The following is a 22,297-nucleotide window of genomic DNA, read 5'->3' as shown; positions in this document are numbered from 1 at the left end:
TATTATATTTAATTGAAACTGAATGTATTATATAATAATTTTGTAATTAAGTGTGGGTTTTATGTATATAGTGTTTAATAAAAAATAAAATTGCTATGAAAAATACGAAATTTGAAATTTCAATATTGAAATTTGAAATCTGAAATTTGAAATTAGAAAATTGATTTTTAAATTACATTAAAATAAGTCCAGTGTGTAATATTTTATGTTTGTGTATTTGTTATAATATATGCTAAGAATGATTCGAAAAACACAAAAACAAAGTTTGGGTTAAAAATTATAAAATTGTGAAAATTATGTAAAAATGTATAAACAATTCGAAATTTGACATTTCTATATTTAAATTTGAAATTTGAAATTTGAAATTAGAAAATAAATTTTTAAATTATATTAAAATAAGTCAAGTGTGTAATATTTTATGTTTGTGTATTTCTTATAATATATGCTAAGAATGATTCGAAAAACAAAAAAACAAAGTTTGGGTTAAAAATCATAAAATTGTGAAAATTATGTAAAAATGTATAAAAAATTCAAAATTTGAAATTTAAATTTTGGTTAAAAAAATGTGTTATTGTTATGTTCAAAAATACATATTTTGTGATTGTAATTTAATAGTCTATTTTGTAGTATAATAGATAAGAGTTGTTATTAATACATATAAAGTGATGTTTATGTGTTATAATATCACAAATATTATGGTTTACTGTCCAGCAGTTTCCCTGACTTATGTAGGATTGGAGTTAGAATAGTTATTTATTATGGTTTCCTGTCCAGCACTTTATCTGACTTATGTATGATTGGAGTTAAAATAGTTATTTATTGTTGCTTACTGTTAAGTATTTTCTATGAGTTATGTTTTATATTTTTTTATTTATATGTTTGGGGTTTTTTAAGGGATATTTTTAGGGTTCAGGGTCAGTTGTGGCTTTTAGGGTAAAGGGGTATTTTTAGGGTTCAGGGTCAGTTTTGTGTTTTTGGGAAAAGGGGTATTTTTAGGGTTCAGGGTCCGTTTTGTGTTTTTGGGAAAAGGGGTATTTTTAGGGTTCAGGGTCCGTTTTCAGTTTTTGGGTATAGGGGTATTTTTAGGGTTCAGGGTAATTTTTCAGTTTTTGGGTAAAGGGGTAATTTTAGGGTTCAGGGTCAGTTTTCAGTTTTTGGGTAAAGGGGTATTTTTAGGGTTCAGGGTCAGTTTTCAGTTTTTGGGTAAAGGGGTATTTTTAGGGTTCAGGGTCAGTTTTACGTTTTTGGGTAAAGGTATTTTTAGGGTTCAGGATCAGTTTTCAGTTTTTGGGTGAAGGGGTATTTTTAGGGTTCAGGGTCAGTTTTCAGTTTTTGGGTAAAGGGGAATTTTTAGAGTTCAGGGTCAGTTTTCAGTTTTTGGGTAAAGGGGTATTTTTAGGGTTCAGGGTCAGTTTTCAGTTTTTGGGTAAAGGGGTATTTTTAGGGTTCAGGGTCAGTTTTCAGTTTTTGGGTAAAGGGGTATTTTTAGGGTTCTGGGTCAGTTTTCAGTTTTTGGGTAGAGGGGTATTTTTAGGGTTCAGGGTCAGTTTTCTGTTTTTGGGTAAAGGGGTATTTTTAGGGTTCAGGGTCAGTTTTCAGTTTTTGGTTAAAGGGGAATTGTTAGGGTTCAGGGTCAGTTTTCAGTTTTTGGGTAAAGGGGTATTTTTAGGGTTCAGGGTCAGTTTTTACTTTTTGGGTAAAGGGGTATTTTAAGGGGTCAGGGTCAGTTTTTAGTTTTTGGGTAAAGGGGTATTTTTAGGGTTCAGGCTAAGTTTTGTGTTTTTGGGGTACAGGGGTACAGGGTAAAAAAAAAATTAATATATTAATTAAATAAATTAAATGAAATGAATTAAATTAAATTAAATGTAATTAAAATCTATTCATTTTAATTAATTTATATTAAAAAAATTATTATATATTTACTAATACTTACGTTGTAATGGTATGCGTTGTAAAGGTACCTGTGTTGTAAAAACATGTGTTGTAAATACATGCGTTGTAATGGTTTTTGCATTGTAAAAATTTCGTTGTAAAGGTATGCGTTGTAAAAGTATGCGTTGTAACGTAATACATACTTTATATTACTAATGTATTTTTTCTTATTATATATAAATAAATAATACATATTGTATATACATATATGTTAGAAAAGCTTTTTTTTAATTTAAATAACTATGAAAAAGTGAATAACAGAAAGGTAATGTGTATATAAGTTTAAAAGAAAATGACGATATTTTTTTTATATTAATATAAGTAGAAAGGTAGTCTATATTAGTGTTGTCGATATTAGTGTAGAAGGTAATGTTATTTTAAATATTGTCGATAATGTAGTAGTCGATATTTATGTAGTCGATATAATTGTTAACGATATTAGAGTAGTCGATAAAAAAATATTGATATTTGTGTAAATCCTTGTTTAAGTATATGGTTACGATATTTTTGTAGACGATGTATTTGTGGCGATATTTTTGTAGGTCGATGTTTTAGTAATCGATATTTCATCATGGAACCCCAATACATTTGTTAAAAGAACCTTAATATACATTACAGTAAGAACAGTTCATACTTTTGGAGTTGTCATTCCTATGTATTTGATATTCCATGGGCATACAATGAGGTAGATCACTTGTTTAGTGTTGCGATTAGTATGTTTTCTCAACTCCCAAAAGGTATTTAGTCCCAGGTCTATAGTTTTAGCATACTGACGTCAGGTGACAAACGCTACATTGCCCACAGAGATAATGCCCTGTGATTGGTGGAAGCCCCAGCATCATGTTCATTGTCTGTCCTGGTGTTTGTTGTTGTTTAGGTCTTGTGTGTACCAGACTGTCACGAATGCGTTGTGCTCTCTGATGAGAGAATAGGGATGATCCCATTGTCTGCCTCCTATATTCAGAGTTCTCCAATTATGTTACATTATTTTTTTTATTTGGGTGTCAGTGTTTTATCGGATAAGTAAGTGTCTAGGTTTTGGACGTACTCACTGTTGTGATGACATGCTCTTGGTGTTAACCCGGGTGTTTTCCTCCTCCCAATGCACCTTGCTGTTCTTTCTTCTCCCTCCCCTTCTGTTTTCACCTCTCCCTAAAAAAGGGGGGCAATGGGTAGTTTGGAAATTTGGGGGAACCTTGTGGTGAACGGTGCGGCCCACTGCTAGATGTGTGCGCTTTGTGGTGGAAAGGTGGTTGGTAGAATGGCTGTGGGGGATACATAGGTTGTGTAGGATAACTGTATCCTTGCCATGCCAATGGTCTTATTCTATTTCTACTCTTGTTGTTCCATTTCTGGTTGTAATCGCTCCCTCTTGTATCTGAATCGAGTGAGCTGTCATCTGTGGTTGCCCATGCTTCAAGCAGGGACACACAAATGAAGAGTAATGTCCCAGTACATCATTCCCCCTAGGGGGTGGGACCGGGGGGCATTTGAGTAAGCATGTAATCACACCTATAGGTCTTTTTCAGCTTTCTGCTATAGGGTCACTTCTTGATAGGGGGGTCTTATCCTCAGCCCGACCTCTTTCGAGGGTTGCAGTGTCAACCCACCCTACTGCTTACCTATTTGATGGGATGGTTAGCAAGCATGTTATAAATTCATCTTAATATTTTTGCTGGATGTAGACCTATGTGAGAGGATGAATAATATGCATGCTCTTTATGAATCTTGATGTTCTTGTTGTATGTAAGGTTTTAGGCATTGCCGTGGTGTTAAATGGCAATCAAGCTGTTTTGCTGTTTATTTATTTATTTTATTTATTATTACATTTATTGAGCGCGCAGCTACCCGGAGGTTTCCCGGCGCTAGAGCAAACTGAGCAGTGGAAAGGAGGGAAGGACATTAGTTGTTGAAGAGCCAGGTTTTTATTCCCTTACGGAATTTCAGAAAGCACGATTCCGTGCGCAGAGACTGAGGAAGAGAATTCCATAAGGATGGGGCCAGCAGAGCAAACGAACGGCCTCCCATTTTGGCTCTGTTGATCCGTGGAATTTTAAATTTGTTCTGTGATGAGGACCTGAGTGTACGGGGGGGGATGTATTGCTGAACCAGAGCAGAGAGATAGCGGGGGGCTCTATCAGTCATGATTTTATGCAAGTAGCAGAGTGCTTTGAAGTGCACTCTGCTTTCAATGCGCAACCAGTGCAGGTTCCGCCTGTGGTGAGTGACCGAAGATCTGGCAGGAAGGTGACAAATCAGGCGGACTGCCATATTCTGTACCACCTGGTACTTCCTGGTTACCTCTTTGGCAGCACCTAAGAGAAGGATGTTCCCATAGTCCAGGCGTGAGATGACAAGAGCCTGGACGACGGTCCTCAAGGTGTCTGTAGGCAGCATCCATGTGATCTTTCTCAGCCACCTGATGATGGTAGTACAGGTGGCTGCAACCTTCACAGCGTGTTGTTTGAAAGTAAGTTGGTTGTCGAAGATCACACCAAGATTGCGAGCAGACACTGATGGAGTGGGTAGAGGACCCATCTCCGGAGGCCAATGGTGTGGGCCCCAGAGAGAGGTGTCAGGGCCAAACAGGAGCAGCTCTGTTTTATCCCCGTTAAGCTTGAGTTTGTGCTTCAGCATCCAGTCCGATATATGCTTCAGCCCAACTTGGAGAGAGGAAGAGGGGAGGTTTTTATTAGTAGACAGTGAGTAGATGACTTGGGTGTCATCAGCGTAGGAGTAAATTGTGAGGCCAGCTTGTTCAGCCAGGAACGCAAGAGGCCTCACATACAGGTTGAAAAAAAGGGGACTGAGGATAGACCCCTGGGGAACACCGTGAGAGGAAGGGAGAGTAGATGATACAGATGTGGAAGAAAAAACTTGAAACGTGCGGTCAGACAAAAAGTTAGCAATCCAGGCCAGGGCGGTACCACCGACACCAACTGCCTCCAAGGTGGACAATAAGATGGAATGGGAGACGGTGTCAAAAGCGGCACTCAAGTCAAGCAAGATGAGTGCCACCGTCTCACCATTATCCACTTGGCGTCTGATGGTTTCTGACACGCCAAGAAGAGTAGTTTCTGTGGAGAAGCCAGCCCTGAAACCGGATTGAGAACCATGAAGGAAATTGATGGAATCAACAAAGGAGCTAAGTAAAGAATTAACATGTTTCTCCAAAATCTTGGAGAAGCAAGAGAGCAACGAGATAGGGCGAAAGTTGGCGGGATTGTTGGGGTCTGCGTTGGCCTTTTTTAATAATGGCACCACCATTGCGTGCTTCCATTCATTAGGGACAGTCGCTTCTACCAGGGAAGCATTCAGGACATCTAAAATAATGTGGAGTGGAGCTGGGTCGAGGGAGCACAGAACTTGAGGGGGCAAAGGGTCAAGGGGAGAACCAGATTTGATGTCCTGGAGGTACTTTTTTAGGAGCGTGGGAGAAATGGAATCCCAAGAGAGCAGTTGGGTAGTGGTAGGCAAGGAACAGGGAGAAGTGTCCAGGGGACAGTTATCGGGATCTTGAGCAACGTGAGTAGAGGCGGCAGGAGCGGAATTAAAAATGGCGTAGATTTTATCAATCTTTTCACGGAAGAAGTTGGCTAGAACATTACACTGTGCAGTGTCTAGACAGGGATCTTTAGGAGCAGAGGAAGCACCTGAGAGCTCCTTAACTATTTTAAATAGGGCCTTGGGCCTGTTTTGAGCCGTAAGTATGGTATTGTTGGCAAATTTGGCTCTAGCGGTGTCACATGCCGCATGGTAGGTTTTAAGAGCGGACCTGTATTTAGCTGTATGTTCAGGGTTATACTTTGAACGCCAAAGACGTTCCAATTTTTTGCAGTTGGATTTTTCAAGGCGTAGAGAGTCATTAAACCAGGGAGCAGGAGGGTGATGAACTTGAGATTTGTTTTTTTGGGTAGGGAGGCAGGAGTCCAGAGCTGTAGTTAGCCACGATCTAACGGCGGGCAGCTCTTTGATAGTTATGTTGGAAACTGACGGTGTGGAGTTGGCAAGGAGAGAGTTTAATTTATCTAGATCTAGGCGTTTCCAGTTCCTGCTAGCTTTATGGGGAGGGTCAGGCCTGAAGGTCTCAGCTACACATGTTTTAATAGAGAAATTAACAACAAAGTGATCTGACCAGAGAACAGGAGTAGAAGATTGATAGGAGATACTTGTCAGGTTGGAAATGATGGGGTCTAAGAGGTTACCGGCCTTATGCGTAGGGTCGGAATTAAGGAGATGTAGGTCAAGAGCTTCAAGATCCTGTATGAGGCGTTTAGCAATGGCACACGAGACAGAGTTAAAATGAATATTTAGATCCCCAACAATAGTGAAATTGGTAGATTGTGCAAGAAAAGGAGCGATGAGTTCGGGAAGTGCAGCAGCCCAGCCGCTAGCTGACCCCGGCGGACGGTAAATCAGGGTACCTGTTAAGGTAAACTGCGGAGAGAGAGTTAATTTAAACAAGCCCGCTTCACAGTTAGGGAGGTCAAGGTCTTCCCATTTACAGGAGAATTCTCTCTTGAAAATGACAGCAATTCCCCCGCCGTCTTTAAGCGCTCGATTTCGCCCCACGTAGGTATAATCATTGGGGAGAGCCATGGCAATATCAGGGCCAGAGCTGTCATTAAGCCAGGTTTCGGTCACAAACATGGCAGCAGGACGATCTGTCTCCAGGAGGTCAAAAATATCTCTCTTGTGTTTTGAGAGCGACCTACAGTTAATGCTAATGAAGGTCAGATCTGGTGAGGAATTGTGTGAGGGGGGGGGTACAGTGCGCACAGGGGAGGGGAAGTTCCAGAACGAGGACGACAAGCTGTCGGTGCTTGATTCGAGGGAGTCCAAGGCCAGGGAGCAGTGGGAGCAGGATATGGGAGCCTTTTGACAGTTCAGAACGGTATGCGAGGGGCAGAGTGGTCTCCGCAGCAGCAATAGGGCGGAACGAGAGTAGGAGAGAGGAATGTGTGCAGAGGAGCTAGGCCCTGGGGCCGTGCTGGCGCGGACGGGCGCAGACGGGCAGGACTTTGGCACGACTTCGGCGCGAAGTCGGCGCTCCCGCTGCGCTCGTCCGCTGCGCTTCCGCCATTGAGTCATTAAGTACACAAGGGGAGAGAACCACTAGACCGCTCACCTGCCAATTGGCCAGCAGGGCGGAAGTGGGGATGCAGGGCGGAAGTGAGTGTGCGCTCGTGTGGCCACCGCCGCTGCAAACGGCACAAGCCGTGGCGGATCGGTGCCAGGAGCCGGGGACAGCGAAATACAAGTAAAGAGATGCAGGTATTTAGTTCAAGGACGCTGCGCCAAGGGAGGCGGTCAAATTACATACGTTGCGCCGAGAGCGGCGATCAAGATCAAGATGTAGCAGGTTTGAAATCAACCAAGATTAAGTACACCAAAAAAGGGGTTTCATGGCAATACTTCTGCAATCATGTGAAATGAGCTTGGAAGGGGGGCTTTGTGGCAATACCTCTGTATTCGTTCGGTAGGAACTCAGTAAAATATTCAGTGCCCCTGTATATCCTTGGACAGTTGCTAGCCTGAGCAGTTGACGGGCTGGCATACGTTCCCCTGGACTAGGATCTTCAGAGATGGGATAAACACATTCAAAACCATTTGAGAATGTTATTAATTGTACATCAGAAGGATGCTAGTTGGTTAAACAGGCTGACTGCCAGTTTAGGCTGTATCATCTATGGCATCTTTTGAATTGCCTGTAAGTTAAGCCAATCCTTTGCTTAATAAACCTGCAACATCACTTTCATCCATCAAAAGAGACAGTGTCATGCCTCTTATTTCAGTCATCTACATGTGTTTGTGGCATTCATTCAAGTGTGTTAATGAGTTTGGGTTGTTTCTTGGTCATGGGACGCCAATGCTAGGAGTAGGATAACGTTTTAACACAAAAGGTTTTCTAGCTAATTCCAAAATAATGTGACAATAAATGTCAAAATAGATCTGGCAAGAATAGAAGAAAGGTTGTTCTGTAGTCATACTGTAAGGTGTTTATGAAATTTTTATGTACATTGAAGTATAATCTTCTCACCATACCTAATTATAATGTCACTTTAAACTATTATTAGAATATATTACTCTTTTAGTGTGAAATAAGCCCCTTACAACCCATTGCTCCACTGAAGTATGAGTAGCTTTCCGTGTGTGTGTGTGTGTGTGTGTGTGCGTGCGCGCGTGAGTGTGCGCACGCGCGTGTGTGTGTGTGTGTGTAATAGTTACTGCCACACATACATACAGAATAAAAGGCCCGTGAAAATCTTCAAGAATCAATGTATTTGTGCTTCAGCTGTGCTAAAATGTTTCTCATTATTTTGCCACAATTAAAGGTCATAGACTCAGAGCATAATGTCATTATCATTCCTTCTAAGATTCCTGGACTATGCTGCTATAGGCTGCTGCAAGTGTCCATGATGACTTCTGCATATGAGTGAAGAACTCAGGTAGCAGTGGCTTGCTCACCTGTGTGTGGTTAATTCCCCACACGAAATGAGCCACCCATAAAAGGTTTTGGTATGGAGTGAAGAGTATGTGTAGGAAGGACTTAAGAGAGCTTCAGTGTTTGGAGGGAACGGAATTTCCTTGGCAGTTTCTTCACTGGGCAAAACCTGTCTGAAGCAGGGGCTTGCGCACCTGTAGCTAATTGATTGCCAAAAAATCAATTGGGGAAGTGTAGAGGAGATGATAGAATCACCCTCCTGAACTAGACTTGTAAACAATAGGATTCTATCAATGTGAGTGGTGACTAATTTTAAGTGATATTCTCTAAACTTGTGAAAAACTACAATGTGAAAATTATGTCTCTCTGCTGGTGGCAGAATGAGAGCACTGTGTGTTTTTAAAATACCCCTCACTCACTATGAATCCCATAGTGTCATTCTCCCATCATTGGGGTCTTCCCGTCCCTCTACGGGACGGGGCGTGCTTCAACCTACGAGTGACGCGGGAGCACTTATATTTTGACAATAGGCTATGTGATGTGATAAGGATAGTGATATGTCTTAGGGAGTGTAGGGACCTGGTTACGTGAATAGTGGTGTAAAAAAAGGGTAAGAATTCCCTGGCTAGTCGAAAAAATTAATTTTAATGGCTTCGCAAGCTGGGAACATTAAAAAGGGGTTAGTAAGTAGAATCACAAGTGTAGTCTACTTTGTCGACATGACATGTTTCATAGGCAGACCCCTCCTGCCTACTCATCAGGACCTCTGTTGATCCCTACAAAAATGCTCAAGTGGTGATAGGATCTCATGAGCCTGCCTCTAAGGGTGATTAGTTGACTGGTTAGTGACCGCATGCCTAATCTGGCTTCATTCCATACCCTTCAGCAGCTCTGTGGACATCCTATCACCACGCTTTAAATAGACCATACTAGGTCATTTTTCATGACAATTTTTCATGATAACGCCTCACTAAGGGCCAACTCAAGCCCAGAGGCAAAACCTAGCAGCCGATTTTTGCTGTTAAGTTTTAAGACCATAGGCATTTTACATTTAGTTTAGAATTGAGCATTTTTGTAGAGATCAACAGAGGTCCTGATGAGTTGGCAGGAGGGGTCTGCCTATGAAACATGTCATGTCGACAAAGTAGACTACACTTGTGATTCTACTTACTAACCCCTTTTTAATGTTCCCAGCTTGCGAAGCCATTAATATTAATTTTTTCGACTAGCCAGGGAATTTTTACCCTTTTTTTACACCACTATTCACGTAACCAGGTCCCTACACTCCTGAACACATATCACTATCCTTATCACATCACATAGCCTATTGTCAAAATATAAGTGCTCCCGCGTCACTCGTAGGTTGAAGCACGCCCCGCCCCGTAGAGGGACGGGAAGACCCCAATGACGGGAGAATGACACTATGGGATTCATAGTGTGTGAGGGGTATTTTAAAAACACACAGTGCCCTTATTCTGCCACCCGCAGAGAGGCCTAATTTACACATTGTAATTTTTCACAAGTTTAGCTAATTGATTGCCCACAACACTTTATCTATTTGTGAATGGTTCAGTAAAGCACAAAAACAGCATGTTGTAGGAGTTGCAGCACATAATGGGGCTTTGGTATATAGAAGGAGTGGATTGTCCGTGACCGTAAGGACTGTGCATACTAGGGACTTAGCCACCTAAGGGTCCTTGGATGTCTAGAGAGAATGGACTTACCATGAAGGGGTTATGCATGTAACAAACAGCATGTGCAACAGGTACTTGCCCATACATGCATTGTTGATTGCCCACAAGAGGTCAGCTACACAGTGAACAATTCAGTATAGAGTGTATACAGAAACAATCCTGGCTGTAACACAAACGTCCGTGCACCATGGTACAAGGGTGTCTGCTGTCTTCCTTTCATGCAATGCAGCACAGAAACTTTGCATGCTGCCCTGCATTGCATGAAATGCTAGTAAATATGCCTTCCAGGAACTTGATGACCCATGTGGGGTTGGTTGCTCACCAGAGATTGGCTACCCTTGAAGTGTTCACTATAGGGCAAATGGTGTGAGGTGTAGGAGCTTAACCTCCTGAGTGTGCTTTAGTATCTGGAGGAGGTGTGCAGGATGTGTGCAGGATGAAGGCTGTGTACAGCTGGTACATGCCGATCTGTCTGTGGTTTATTACTCCTGAGAAGAGGAATACCCACGAAGAGTGCTAAATAGGTCATAGCGGTGCATAGTGTGAGCTTTGCCTCATAGGAGAGCTTGAGAGTCTGGAGCGTTAGGAGTCTGTGATAGATCGATAGATAGATAGATAGACAGATAGATAGATAGATAGACAGACAGATAGATAGATAGATAGATAGATAGATAGATAGATAGATAGATAGATAGATAGATAGATAGATAGATAGATAGATAGATAGATAGAGAGATAAACAGATAGATAGATAGATCGGGAGAGAGAGAGAGAGAGAGAGAGAGAGAGAGAGAGATTTCTGCTGTATCCTATTCTGCGCATGTGAAGACAGCTGTTTATTGTGCCTAGTTGAATCCCATGTATCAACAAACGTGTGAAAGTATGAAGCAAATTGTTTCTTGCCTAGGCTAAATAGAATCACTTAAGGGAGAGCGAATGTAAACATTAAACTGTCTGCTCTGGGATGGTGAAATATTTTCGCTAAATCTATAGATGTTTACAGTTTTTAAGCTGAGGAAGAGAAACATTCAAGAGGGAAAACAGCGGGTGCTAGATCATGCGAAAGATGCAAATGTATTGGAAAATTATGTGATTAGAGATATGTTAAAACCCAGCTGCCCCTCCCAAAGGGCAAAGTTCAAAGAAGCATTCCTTAACAGGAAACAATTAACACTGCCACTATTGAAGGCACCCAGATCATTACAGTGTATTCTGCAGCAGATATGTAATCCAATGAAGAGATAAGGAAACCTCATGTGAAGTAGCAAGGGCTTGTGTTATCAACAATGTGCCCATGTGCAAAAGTTGGTTTGGACACTGTTGCACCTTCATTTTCACACATGAAGCCACATTTCTGTAAGTTAGCAAACCATTAGCTTGCACACATACCATATGACGTGATTAACGTAGGTGCACATATTATGAGGCTATACACAAAAGTAAATAAACAACATAATAGTGTCGGGAATGAATATTTAATACTAAAACTAGATATAACAGCATATTTTATCATTCAACATTTCTGAAAGCAAATGTGCACTTAGGTGGAGACTTATGTGTGCCAAGCCATATAACAAGCATTGGCAATGCCAATTGGTCTCTGCATATTAATCAATCAATCAATCAAGAGTATTTGTAAAGCGCGCTACTCACCCGCTAGGGTCTCAGGGCGCTGGGGGGGGGGGGCTGCTACTGCTCGAAAAGCCAGGTCTTGAGTTGCTTCCTGAAGGAGAGATGGTCCTGGGTGAGGCGTAGGTGGGTGGGGAGGGTGTTCCAGGTCTTGGCCGCCAGGTAGGTGAAGGATCTTCCTCCGGTGGTGGTTCTGCGGATCCTTGGGACGGTGGCGAGGGCGAGGCTGGCAGAGCGGAGCTGGCGGGTTGGCGTGTGGAACGTGAGGCGGTTGTTGAGGTATTCGGGGCCCAAGTCGTGGAGAGCCTTGTGTGCGTGGGTGAGGAGTCTGAACGTGATCCTCTTGCTGACGGGGAGCCAGTACAGGTCCCTCAGGTGGGCGGAGATGTGGCTGTGTCGGGGATGTCCAAGACGAGTCGTGCTGAGGCGTTCTGGATGCGCTGGAGTCTTTTCTGTAATTTGGCGGTGGTCCCAGCGTAGAGGGCGTTACCGTAGTCCAGGTGGCTGATGACGAGTGCCTGGGTGACCGTTTTCCTGGTGCCAGTGGGGCTCCAGCGGATGATCTTATGGAGCATGCGGAGTGTGTTGAAGCAGGAGGAGGTAACGTTGTTAACTTGCCTGGCCATCGTGAGGGAAGAGTCAAGGATGAAGCCCAGGTTGCGTGCGTGGTCTGTGGGCTTGGGTGGGGGGCCCAGAGCAGGGGGCCACCAGGAGTCATCCCAGGCGGAGATGGATGGGCAGAGGATGAGGACTTCCGTCTTGTCTGAGTTCAGTTTCAGGCAGCTGAGCTTCATCCAGTCTGCGATGTCTTTCATTCGGTCCTGGAAGCTGGCTCTGGCAGAGGTGGGGTCGTGAGGGAGAGGATCAGTTGGGTATCTTCGGCGAAGGAGATGATGTTGAGGTTGTGCTTGCGTGCGATGGCTGCGAGGGGGCTCATGTAGACGTTGAAGAGGGTGGGGCTGAGCAAGGAGCCTTGAGGTACGCCGCAGATGATCTTGGTGGCTTCTGCGAGGAAGGGCAGGAGACGGACTCTTTGGGTTCTGTCGGAGAGGAAGGAGGTGATCCATTCCAGGGCCTTTCCTTGGATCCCGGCGTAGCAGAGGCGGGTTGTCAGGGTGCAGTGGCAGACCGTGTCGAACGCAGCCGAAAGGTCGAGCAGGATGAGGGCGGCATTTTCTCCGTTGTCCAGCAGGGTCCGGATGTCGTCGGTGGCCGCGATGATGGCGGTCTCGGTGCTGTGGTTCGCTCGGAATCCGGACTGCGATGGGTCGAGGGAGCCGTTCGTCTCCAGGAAGGCTGTCAGCTGTTTGTTGACGGTTTTCTCAATGACTTTTGCAGGGAAGGGGAGGAGCGAGATGGGGTGGAAGTTCTTGAGGTCTGAGGGGTCTGCGGTGGGTTTCTTCAGGAGGGCGCTGATCTCTGCGTGCTTTCAGCTCTCCGGGAAGGTGGCAGATATGAAGGAGTTGTTGATGATGTCCCAAAGTTTAGGTACGATGATGGAGTCGGCTTTGTTGAAGATGTGGTGTGGGCAGGGATCAGCTGGGGAGCCCGAGTGGATGGTGTTCATCGTGTGGGTGGTATCTTTCATGCTGACCTGAGTCCAGGCGCACAGGGTGGTGGTGGGGGGTGTAGGTTTGGCGGTGGGGTACGAGTTCTTAGCACCGAAGCTGTCGTGTATGTTGACGATCTTACGGTGAAAAAAGGTGGCCAGAGAGTTGCAGAGGTCTTGAGAAGGCGTGATGTCCTTGTTGCTGGCGTTGGGGTTGGAGAGCTCTTTCACGACGTTGAAGAGTTCCTTGCTGTTGTGGGTGTTGTTGTCCAGTCGTTCTCTGAAGGATGACCTTTTGGTGGTGCGGATCAGCTGGTGGTGTTTGCGGGTGGCATTCTTGAGGGCTGTCATGTTATCCGTTGACTGGTTGTGGCGCCAGGCTTTCTCGAGGTCACGGCAGGATTTCTTGGAGTCTTTGAGATCGTTGGTGAACCACGCGGCTTTCTTGCTGTTGAGGTTGCTGGGTGGGTATTTCAGTGGAGCAAGGGTGTCGGCGCAGTCGTTGATCCACTGTGTGAGGTTGCGGGCTCCTTCGTTGGGGTCCATGGTGTTGGTGGGGGGGTTTAGGCTCAAGGAGGTGGTGAGTCGGTCGGTGGTGATCTTGTTCCAGCATCTTTGGGGGGTTTGTTGAGGGCGGTGGTGGGTCGTTGTTTTCCTGAAGTTGAAGTGTACGCAGCTGTGGTTGGTCCAGTGGAGCTCGGTGGTGTGGCTGAAGGAGATGTGGTTGCTGGAGGATAAGACGGGGTCGAGCGTGTGGCCGGCGTAATGGGTGGGGGTGTTGACCAGTTGCTTGAATCTGAGGTTGGCGAGGTTGTCTAGTAGGGCGGTGGTGTTGTTGTCCTTGTCGTTCTCCAGGTGGAAGTTGAGGTCTCCTAGGAGGATGTAGTCGGGGGAGGCGAGGGCGAGCGGGCTGATGAAGTCTGCGATGGCCTCGCTGAAGTGTGAGCGTGGTCCCGGGGGTCTGTCGATGAGGGTTCCATCTGAGGGTGGTCTTGGGGTCGGTGTGAATCTGGAAGTGCAGGTGCTCTGCGGTGGCGAGGGTGTCATCGGTGTTGGTTGTGATGCGGATAGTGTTTCTGTGGGCGATGGTGATGCCTCCTCCGGTCTGGTTGACGCGGTCCCTCCGGATGATCTTGTAGCCGTCCAGGATGGCAATGGCGATGTCGGGGGCTGAGGAGGCATTCATCCAGGTTTCCGTGAAGAAGGTGACGTCTGGTGCCGTTTTGTCCAGGAGGGCCCAGAGTTCGACGGCGTGCCTGTGTATGGAGCGGGTGCTGAGCAGGATGCACTTGAGGTGGTTGTTGTTGGTGGCTGTTTTGGCTGGCATGGTGCAGGACCGAGTGCAGGTGAAGTAGCAGGCATGGCAGGTGAAGGATCTGTGGGTGCGTTTCGGGGTGGCTTGGTAGCAGGCTGGATGTCGGCCGGTGTTGAGTGCGTGGAGGGTGGCAGCGTTGTAGCTCAGTCGGGTTGGCAGGCTCTGGAGGGGTCCAGGGGTTCTGGTGCTGGGGGCAGTCCAGGCGTGGTCGGGCGTAGACGGGCTTGCCTTTGGTGCGCCTTCGGCACGCAATCGGTGCACGTGCACGCAGTTCCCGCCATTTATGGGAGTGGGAGGGAGGAGCAGCTGGGAGGCGGGAGCGGGGCGGCGAATGTGGAGCGGCAGACAGGAGAAGGGGGCGGCGCCGCAGGAGAGCAGCGGCGGAGAGCAGAGGGGGGGTTGGAAAGAGCAGGAAAGCGGAGCGGGGGAGAGCGACGGCAAGCCTGGGCAAGCCTGGAGAGCAAGGGCAAGCCTGGAGAGCAGGGGTCCTAAGGAGAGGCGGCAGCAAGAGGGCCTAGCAGGCAGCGGCAGCAGAATCCGGGCACACGGGGGACGTGCGGTTGTGGAGTGACCGGGTCAAGGGTTGTGATGTTTGGTGATGCAGTTGCCATTATAAATATATTAATATACTGTGTTTAGTATGTGAGGAAGGACGCTAGAAGTGAAGTGTATTTAAAAGGAGGTGCACGTGCCAAAAGTGCCAAAGACGGGTAGTTTTGGAAAGGGGTTACTGCAGAAAGACACCTAAGGAGGAAATGTAAAAGAGGTAATTGAGGAGAGGGGGCATCATTTTGTTACTGTTGTAGAGTGTAAATGTGTCCGAGCTTGCCAAAGCAAAAACTCAAGACATGTGGTACAAGGGAGAAATAAAAAAAATAAAAGAGTCTGGGGCAGAGTTTAGTACAGAGAGCTATGATGGGGTGGAAGAGAGTAATGACGGAGATGGACAGAATGAGAGGGAGGGAGAGAAAGAAGGAGAGGGGAGAGATGGACAGCGAGAGGGGAGAGGGACAGAGAGAGAGAGAGAGATCAGGAGAGAGAAGCTGGTCTGAGGGGGCTTATAAGGGGAGTGAGCGGGGGAGGGAGAGTTGGAAGAGAGGGGGCGCGGGTAAGCAAGCACGGCTGTAAATCCGGAGACCCCTTGTGCACAGTTTTGTCTCTTCTTCCGTGTTCCAGTCTGAGCTTCTAACTTGCTGCATCTGCGGCAATTCCATGAATTTCACAAAATCACCTAGGATGATCACTAATCGAATCGTAGGTTCCCTTAAGTGCACGCACCAATTATCCAGAGAAGGGGCATCTAACCTGTGCATTTACATTTCAAACATGGGCGCCAGGCTGTGGCGGGACAACCCCAGTCCACGTGCATCAAGTCACACCTCTTCTCCCCAACAGGAGGGGGCTTAAAACCCTCCTCTTAGAACCACATTGTCGCTGTGTAACTCCGAGGCTACCTGAGCGATGTTGGAGTGCTTTCTGCGCTCTTTTTTAACGTTATCTCAACAAGTGACAGCTCCAAGCACTCCATTAGTACTCACCAACTGCTCAGCATCCTGTAAACCTGTCTTCCCTCATCTCGTCTGTAACCACCTGCCTGGCACTCACCCAAAGCCCAGTGCAGTCAGACCAGTGAACAGCTCTGCATCCGCTCACCCCCACTCCTCTTTGTTCTTGCACTCCTCTATAACACCTCTCTCCTACACAGGACACTGCAGCTACACACACAATAATCACATGTAGAGAGGTCTATGGCTCCCTTGACACGCTTAACACACGCATCCTTCCACACAACGATACATCGCTCTTCTCTGTGCTTCTGTAACAGTGTACCTTCTTGTTTCTTGAGAAGTGCAGGTGCTCTCCCTCTGACAATGAACAAGTGCCGGTGCTCAGTACCAGCCTCTTAAAGCACTGGGTGTAGGGCTCCTTGGGGCAGGGTCTTTAGGGCACGGTGGGCAGTATCCGGGCCTGGTTTGTTAGGGGAGCGAGGTTTGGAGGGGGGCCATGCACCACCTCCTGCGGACTGTGTGGGTTCCTCTAGAGTGGCAGTGGCTGGATACCGGGTACTACATACTCACTCCAGTGTCAGGGGCTGGGGCTGGTAGTGTTCGGGGGGGCAGGTAGGGTCCTGGGGTGCAGGGTACCGTGCCCTGAAGACACCCCGCCCCGGCCGGCGGTGTCAGGGCCACCGAGGGTGCCACGCCATGTCCTACCCTGCCAGCCCCACGAAGAGGAACTTTACGGCCTTGGGGGAGGTTTGGGGCTTTGCGCTCTCCGCCGGGGCACCCATGGTAATACAGGAACAGCGGCGGGCCATGGAAAGGAGAGGGCGGGGCCCGCCCCCTGCGTGGCTGGCGCCATCTTGGATTAGAGGCCACATCGCGGTGCTTTACCGGGGAGCAATAGAAACAAGGAGTGCGTCTTTTCTTTATCCGGTGCGATGTTCACAGCCCAGCAGATTGGATAATGTGATTACATTCTTAATATTGAAAACAGTGTTTTCAATATTATTAGTTAAAATGTAGTACATTATTATCCTTACTATAACCGCGTTCTCTGTATACCTTGTGTAAAGTAATCGCCCAGATACTGGTGAGGGGTGGGTACCACCAATACTTACTTCCTGTTAATGCTTGTGCGAGACTTTTGGCGCATGCGTACGATATAAGGGAGCGCTCGCATGTTAATGCACATTACTTTAAAAACAAGCATTTGCAATGCAATACGGCTCGCATTTACGCAAGAATATTGCATTACAAATGAGATAGCAGCCATTTAAAAAGTCAAGAACGTCAGTAGAGGGGGATGATGGGGGGTCGAGAAGTGACGAACTGCAAGAGGGGGAGGGGTAGGGACAGAGGGCATAAAATAATGTTTCGGTAAAGGGGCCAATAGCCTCAGATGTGCATAAATTACGCCGTGGCCATCAGGAGGAAGGACTAACGAGTGGCAAACCAATTAGAAGGCAGCATTTAAAAGTTAAGCCAATGAAAACATAGACGGAATTAGACAAAATGTGGGTGGAGCTTCCCCCGCAATACTGAATACAGCATCTCTCTGACAAGACAGCGCATGCGCTGCTTAAGTCCGAGACCTAAAAAGGAGTTGGTGGCTCCTACAAACGGATTTATGAGTATGACGTTAATACTAGTAACTTTGCACATGTAGATGGGAATCACAACCACCGTGTCAGAGGTTTCACTGTGAAAAGTATAAGATACCTGTTCAAAATTTATAATTCTTTTTTTAAATTATTGAAATATTTTAATATAAACTATAAATGTAAAAACATTTGAAATAAAATGTACAGCACATGAACTAATCAGAGTTAAATATGTATTTAATAAGTAAATATTGATATTATATATGTGTCAAAATAATGTCCTATGACATGCTACTTTATTTCCCTGGCTCCATTTTTTTAATGGCTATTGTGAGTGGCTATGTCTTCGGCTGGTTTTGCTATGAGGCTGAAGTACATTTTCACCTATTTTGACACCTTTATGTCTGAAGTAACTTAAAAAATGTTTTTTGTGTTTTGTAATAGTCTTAGGGCCTGAATATGAGTTTGGCGGTGTAGGAATGGGTGGCACGCCACCGCCCTATTCCCACACTGCAAAACTCCAGTGCAGACTACCTGCCGAATTACAAGTATTGATCAGGGGCAGGCAGTCCCGCAGCGGGTGGCCCATGGCGCTACCTTTCAAAGGCTCATAGTAGCACATTAGAAAGGCAGCATTGCAGCTTTTCCACAGCGCATTCCAGCACAGAATGGACTATAAAGTCAATGCCATGCACTAACTGGGGGTGCACTGAGACAACAGGGGGACCTGTAGGGTCTCCTTAGTTTCCTCTCCACCACCCTTTTCATAGCAGGGTCACTGCCATGAAAAAAAGGACAGTGAGGAAACTCATAATATGCTGGGTACCATGAGCAAATCGTGGCCTCAGACCACTGTAAGACCTCCAGGGATCACAGATCCCTGGTGGTAGCAGCGGCCCAATAGCAGTCCAACCGTCAAAGTCATAATACGGCATGTGGGCTGCCGGTGTGCCAGTTGCTGCACCACAACTGTGGGTTTGGCGGTCCAGAGGTTTTCTCTTTTCTTGACATAGGATTCCCCTACAGGTCTGCACTGCTTCACCTCTTCTGAACTATCACCAATGTTATAACTCGTTTAAGTGAAGGGGCTTCTGGGATTTGCCATTTCAATGGATGGGTCTTTGATATTGTGACTCCACAGCTCAGAACCTTATATAGGTTTTAAAGCCACGTTTGGTTACCTAAAAAGACCCACATGCAGTTCTTTGCTTAAAAAAAATACCCTATTTCTGTTTAAAGAATGTGATGGTACAGGTCACGTTTTCCTTGCTTTTCTGCCAACCAGCTTAGCTATCACACAGAAAAAACAGTAACACCTTAGATCCCAAAAGAAATCTGTCTTCATCGTATGCACACAACGTGGAGACCCCATAAACATAGCAGAAGTTCAGCCTGGCAGCCCCCATTATAGGACATTACCTAGCTTCTTCAGTCTATGTGCTTTATACCTAGTTCCACTTTTTAGAAACACACACAACTTTCTTATGCTTGCTTTGTGCTGCATCAGTAATAACTCCATCATTTCGCCATTTTTTTGGGGGGGTAAGGGGGTAACACTGCATATGGTAAGCTCAAATACCCCTGATGTAGTATTAGCGCCTGTTCTGAATTTTTCACCCTGGCGTTGGGAATGCTGAATGTTTCACCCCATTCTGAGCTGGAACACACAGAATGCACAGCATTGTTCCTTCACAAATTCTACCAGGTTGTACTTGGTGCAGGGACAAAAGTGCAGCAGTGTTGCACAATTTGTAATACTCTTTCCAGTTTGAGCCTGCAATTTGGACCCCGGATCTGCACCAAAAATTGCTCTAAATCAAGTTCAGGGACATTGTGAAACATGGTATGACAAAATAGAATTGGATTCGCTGCAGTGCAACTGATTCATGACATTTAATCTTGGTGTTGCTTAAGGTATATTACAGAAATATTACCAGGCGTGCTCTATTTTTCTATACAAATACTTTTTCCATTAAATAGTGCACATTCAGTCGACAACGAGCAGCACTGTTGAAATATGCGGGAGGCCTGTCTTTCTCACTGGCTACTCTGATGTGTGTGATATTCTTTACAATACATCATATCAAATTACACACTCTAAGAAACAAGCTCAGTAATGTGTGATGCCTAGTTCCATCAGTTTCATTTTACAGTATGTTTCTTTACTGGCTCGACCTAATTCAAAGTGATTGATGCAATCAGACGTGATATATCAAAGTACGACTTGCCACCTTGAGAAATTGGAAGAGACAGCAGCGTGCTAAAGCTACCAGAGAAAGATTCATTCTAAGTGTTTAATAAAGCGGAAAGACATAAGCTTTTGACAAAAGTTATTTGCTTCTTTGTGCTGTGGCATTAATAATACAATCCACAGATATGGATAGTTTCTCCTTAAGTGAGAAACAATAACTTGTCTTTGTAAAGTTAGAGAAAAGTATTCTTTGCATTTTACACACAACCTGATAAAATGTTTGGGTTAGCACCTAAGAACCTGGGCTCCACGAAAAATATCTTACCTCATCAGTGAAAAATTGCAGAGGCAGAGACAAAGCTTATTTGTAAATAGATAAGGCGGATATCCACGTACTTTCCAATGAAATCTCTCATATTGATTCTTCATTTTAGTGTAAATTACTCAAAATATTTCCTTTTTTGAAAGAATGAGTTTTACAAAGACCCGATTGCCACAGCCAGAAATCTATTTTAATAGTTTTAGTCCTTCATTTGGACAGCAATTATGTGTTTTATGGGACACTAAGTAATTTTCAGTATTAATCTGTGGCCAGATATTCTATTATACAGGCCTAAAAATCTGGTCACGATCTTCAAATCGTTTTTTTACGAGCAGTCTAGAATTTCACATACTGACCTGTTTTCCAATAGGTTGGTTCATAAAATCGTAAATTGGAGTGGGAAACAAACCAACCTACCTCATTAATATTCATGATGTAGTTTAAATTGCAACTCACTCTGATTAGATGCAACCACAGGGATGGTGGTCCAGAAACTGTGACTGCGCTTAAAAATAGGAACGTTTTTTGTTGAAATGCAGAATGGTTTTCTTCAAGGAAATAGGAATGTGTTTAAGAACAAATATATATATATATATTTGCACTGAGAGTTGATGGTGGTGTTGTCAACATAGACACTGACCTCTCCCTCAACAGCGGTCTCAAATCCAAGTTGAAATGGACACCAATACTCCCAGGGGGTAACTCCATCAACACGTTCTATTACCTAGTCTTAACGGACCTGGACAGACACGAACACAAAACATCAAACAGGAAGCATAGGACTAAAGACAACCTTCAAAGAAAATAATGAATAGCGTTGAAAACTCTCCCTATGAATACAGACATCATAATCAAAGAAGCAGATAAGGGCGGGAACGTGGTAGTCATAAGCCGGACAGACTGTCACAATTACATGACACATCATGTGATGAACAACTCACCTATAATCCCACAGCCACTTTAGTCACCAAAATCAATAAAAACCTATTTGACTGGCAATCACTGGGTCTCATAGATGAACATGAAGATCTCTAACTTAAGGTTCACAAGTCAACATTCCCATGGCTGAATTTCGTGCCCAAGATACACAATCAGAACTGTTCCGACCAAGTAGGTCAATAGTATCAGGCATCGGCGGCCCCACAGAGAGGCTCGCACAATATGTAGACCTTTTTCTTGGTGCAATCGTCAAAAATCTACCATCGCCCATACAGGACACCAAACACATCCTAACCATTTACGCTGATGTCCAATGGCAACTAGGCATGATCCTGGCCACCCTGGATGTAGTTTCCCTTTACACCACCAAAGAACCAGAGTTAGGACTGGAAGCCATCACCAACTTACTCCACAACAGACAAGCAACCTTGTGGCAACACACAAACATGCTAGGTCCAATGATGTACATCATCTTGAACAATAACCTTTTCATGTACGAAAACATCTAGTACAAGCAAAACAAGGGAGTGGCCATGGGCTCAAAATTCTCACCCTCCTTTGTGAACCTATACATGGGTGTCTTAGAATCCAAATGGATCTGGGGCACTAAAGGAGCACCATGGGTGGATTCTGTAATCTACTGGGGATGCGACATAGATGATTGTCTCTTGCTTTGGTCAGGGGCACAGGACAAGCTAGAGGAATGTTGCACATACCTGAACTCCAATGACATGAACATGAAATTCACTAGCAACTAAAGCACCTCCAGCATCCCCTTTCTAGAAATTGAGATTTACATCAAGGCAAACACACTACACAGTAGACTCTACAGAAAAGAACCAGCATGCAATGCCATCCTACACGCTGAAAGCTCCCACCCATCCCACCAAATCAGGTCAATCCCCTATGGGGAATTTGTCAGAGCCAGGAGAAATTACAGCGAGGACCATGAGTTTCAAAAATGCGTGGCCAACATGTAACACTGATTTAAGGCAAGAGGTTACAATGCTCGTGTCAAACACAGCAGAAAAGATAATCCACAACACTCAAAGACAAGAAACACTACACAACCAAAAAAGAATCAGTGAGAACACCCAGCCCGTCAGACTAATCACAGACTATAGTGACATGGGAATGGCAATGAGGAAAAGCCTCAACAAACACAGGGGCATTCTACT

The sequence above is a fragment of the Lissotriton helveticus genome, chromosome 4_1 (assembly GCF_964261635.1).
Source record: "Lissotriton helveticus chromosome 4_1, aLisHel1.1, whole genome shotgun sequence".
NCBI classification, from domain to species: domain Eukaryota; kingdom Metazoa; phylum Chordata; class Amphibia; order Caudata; family Salamandridae; genus Lissotriton; species Lissotriton helveticus.
The sequence above is the reverse complement of the archived record's forward strand: the minus strand, read 5'-3'. Positions refer to the sequence as shown.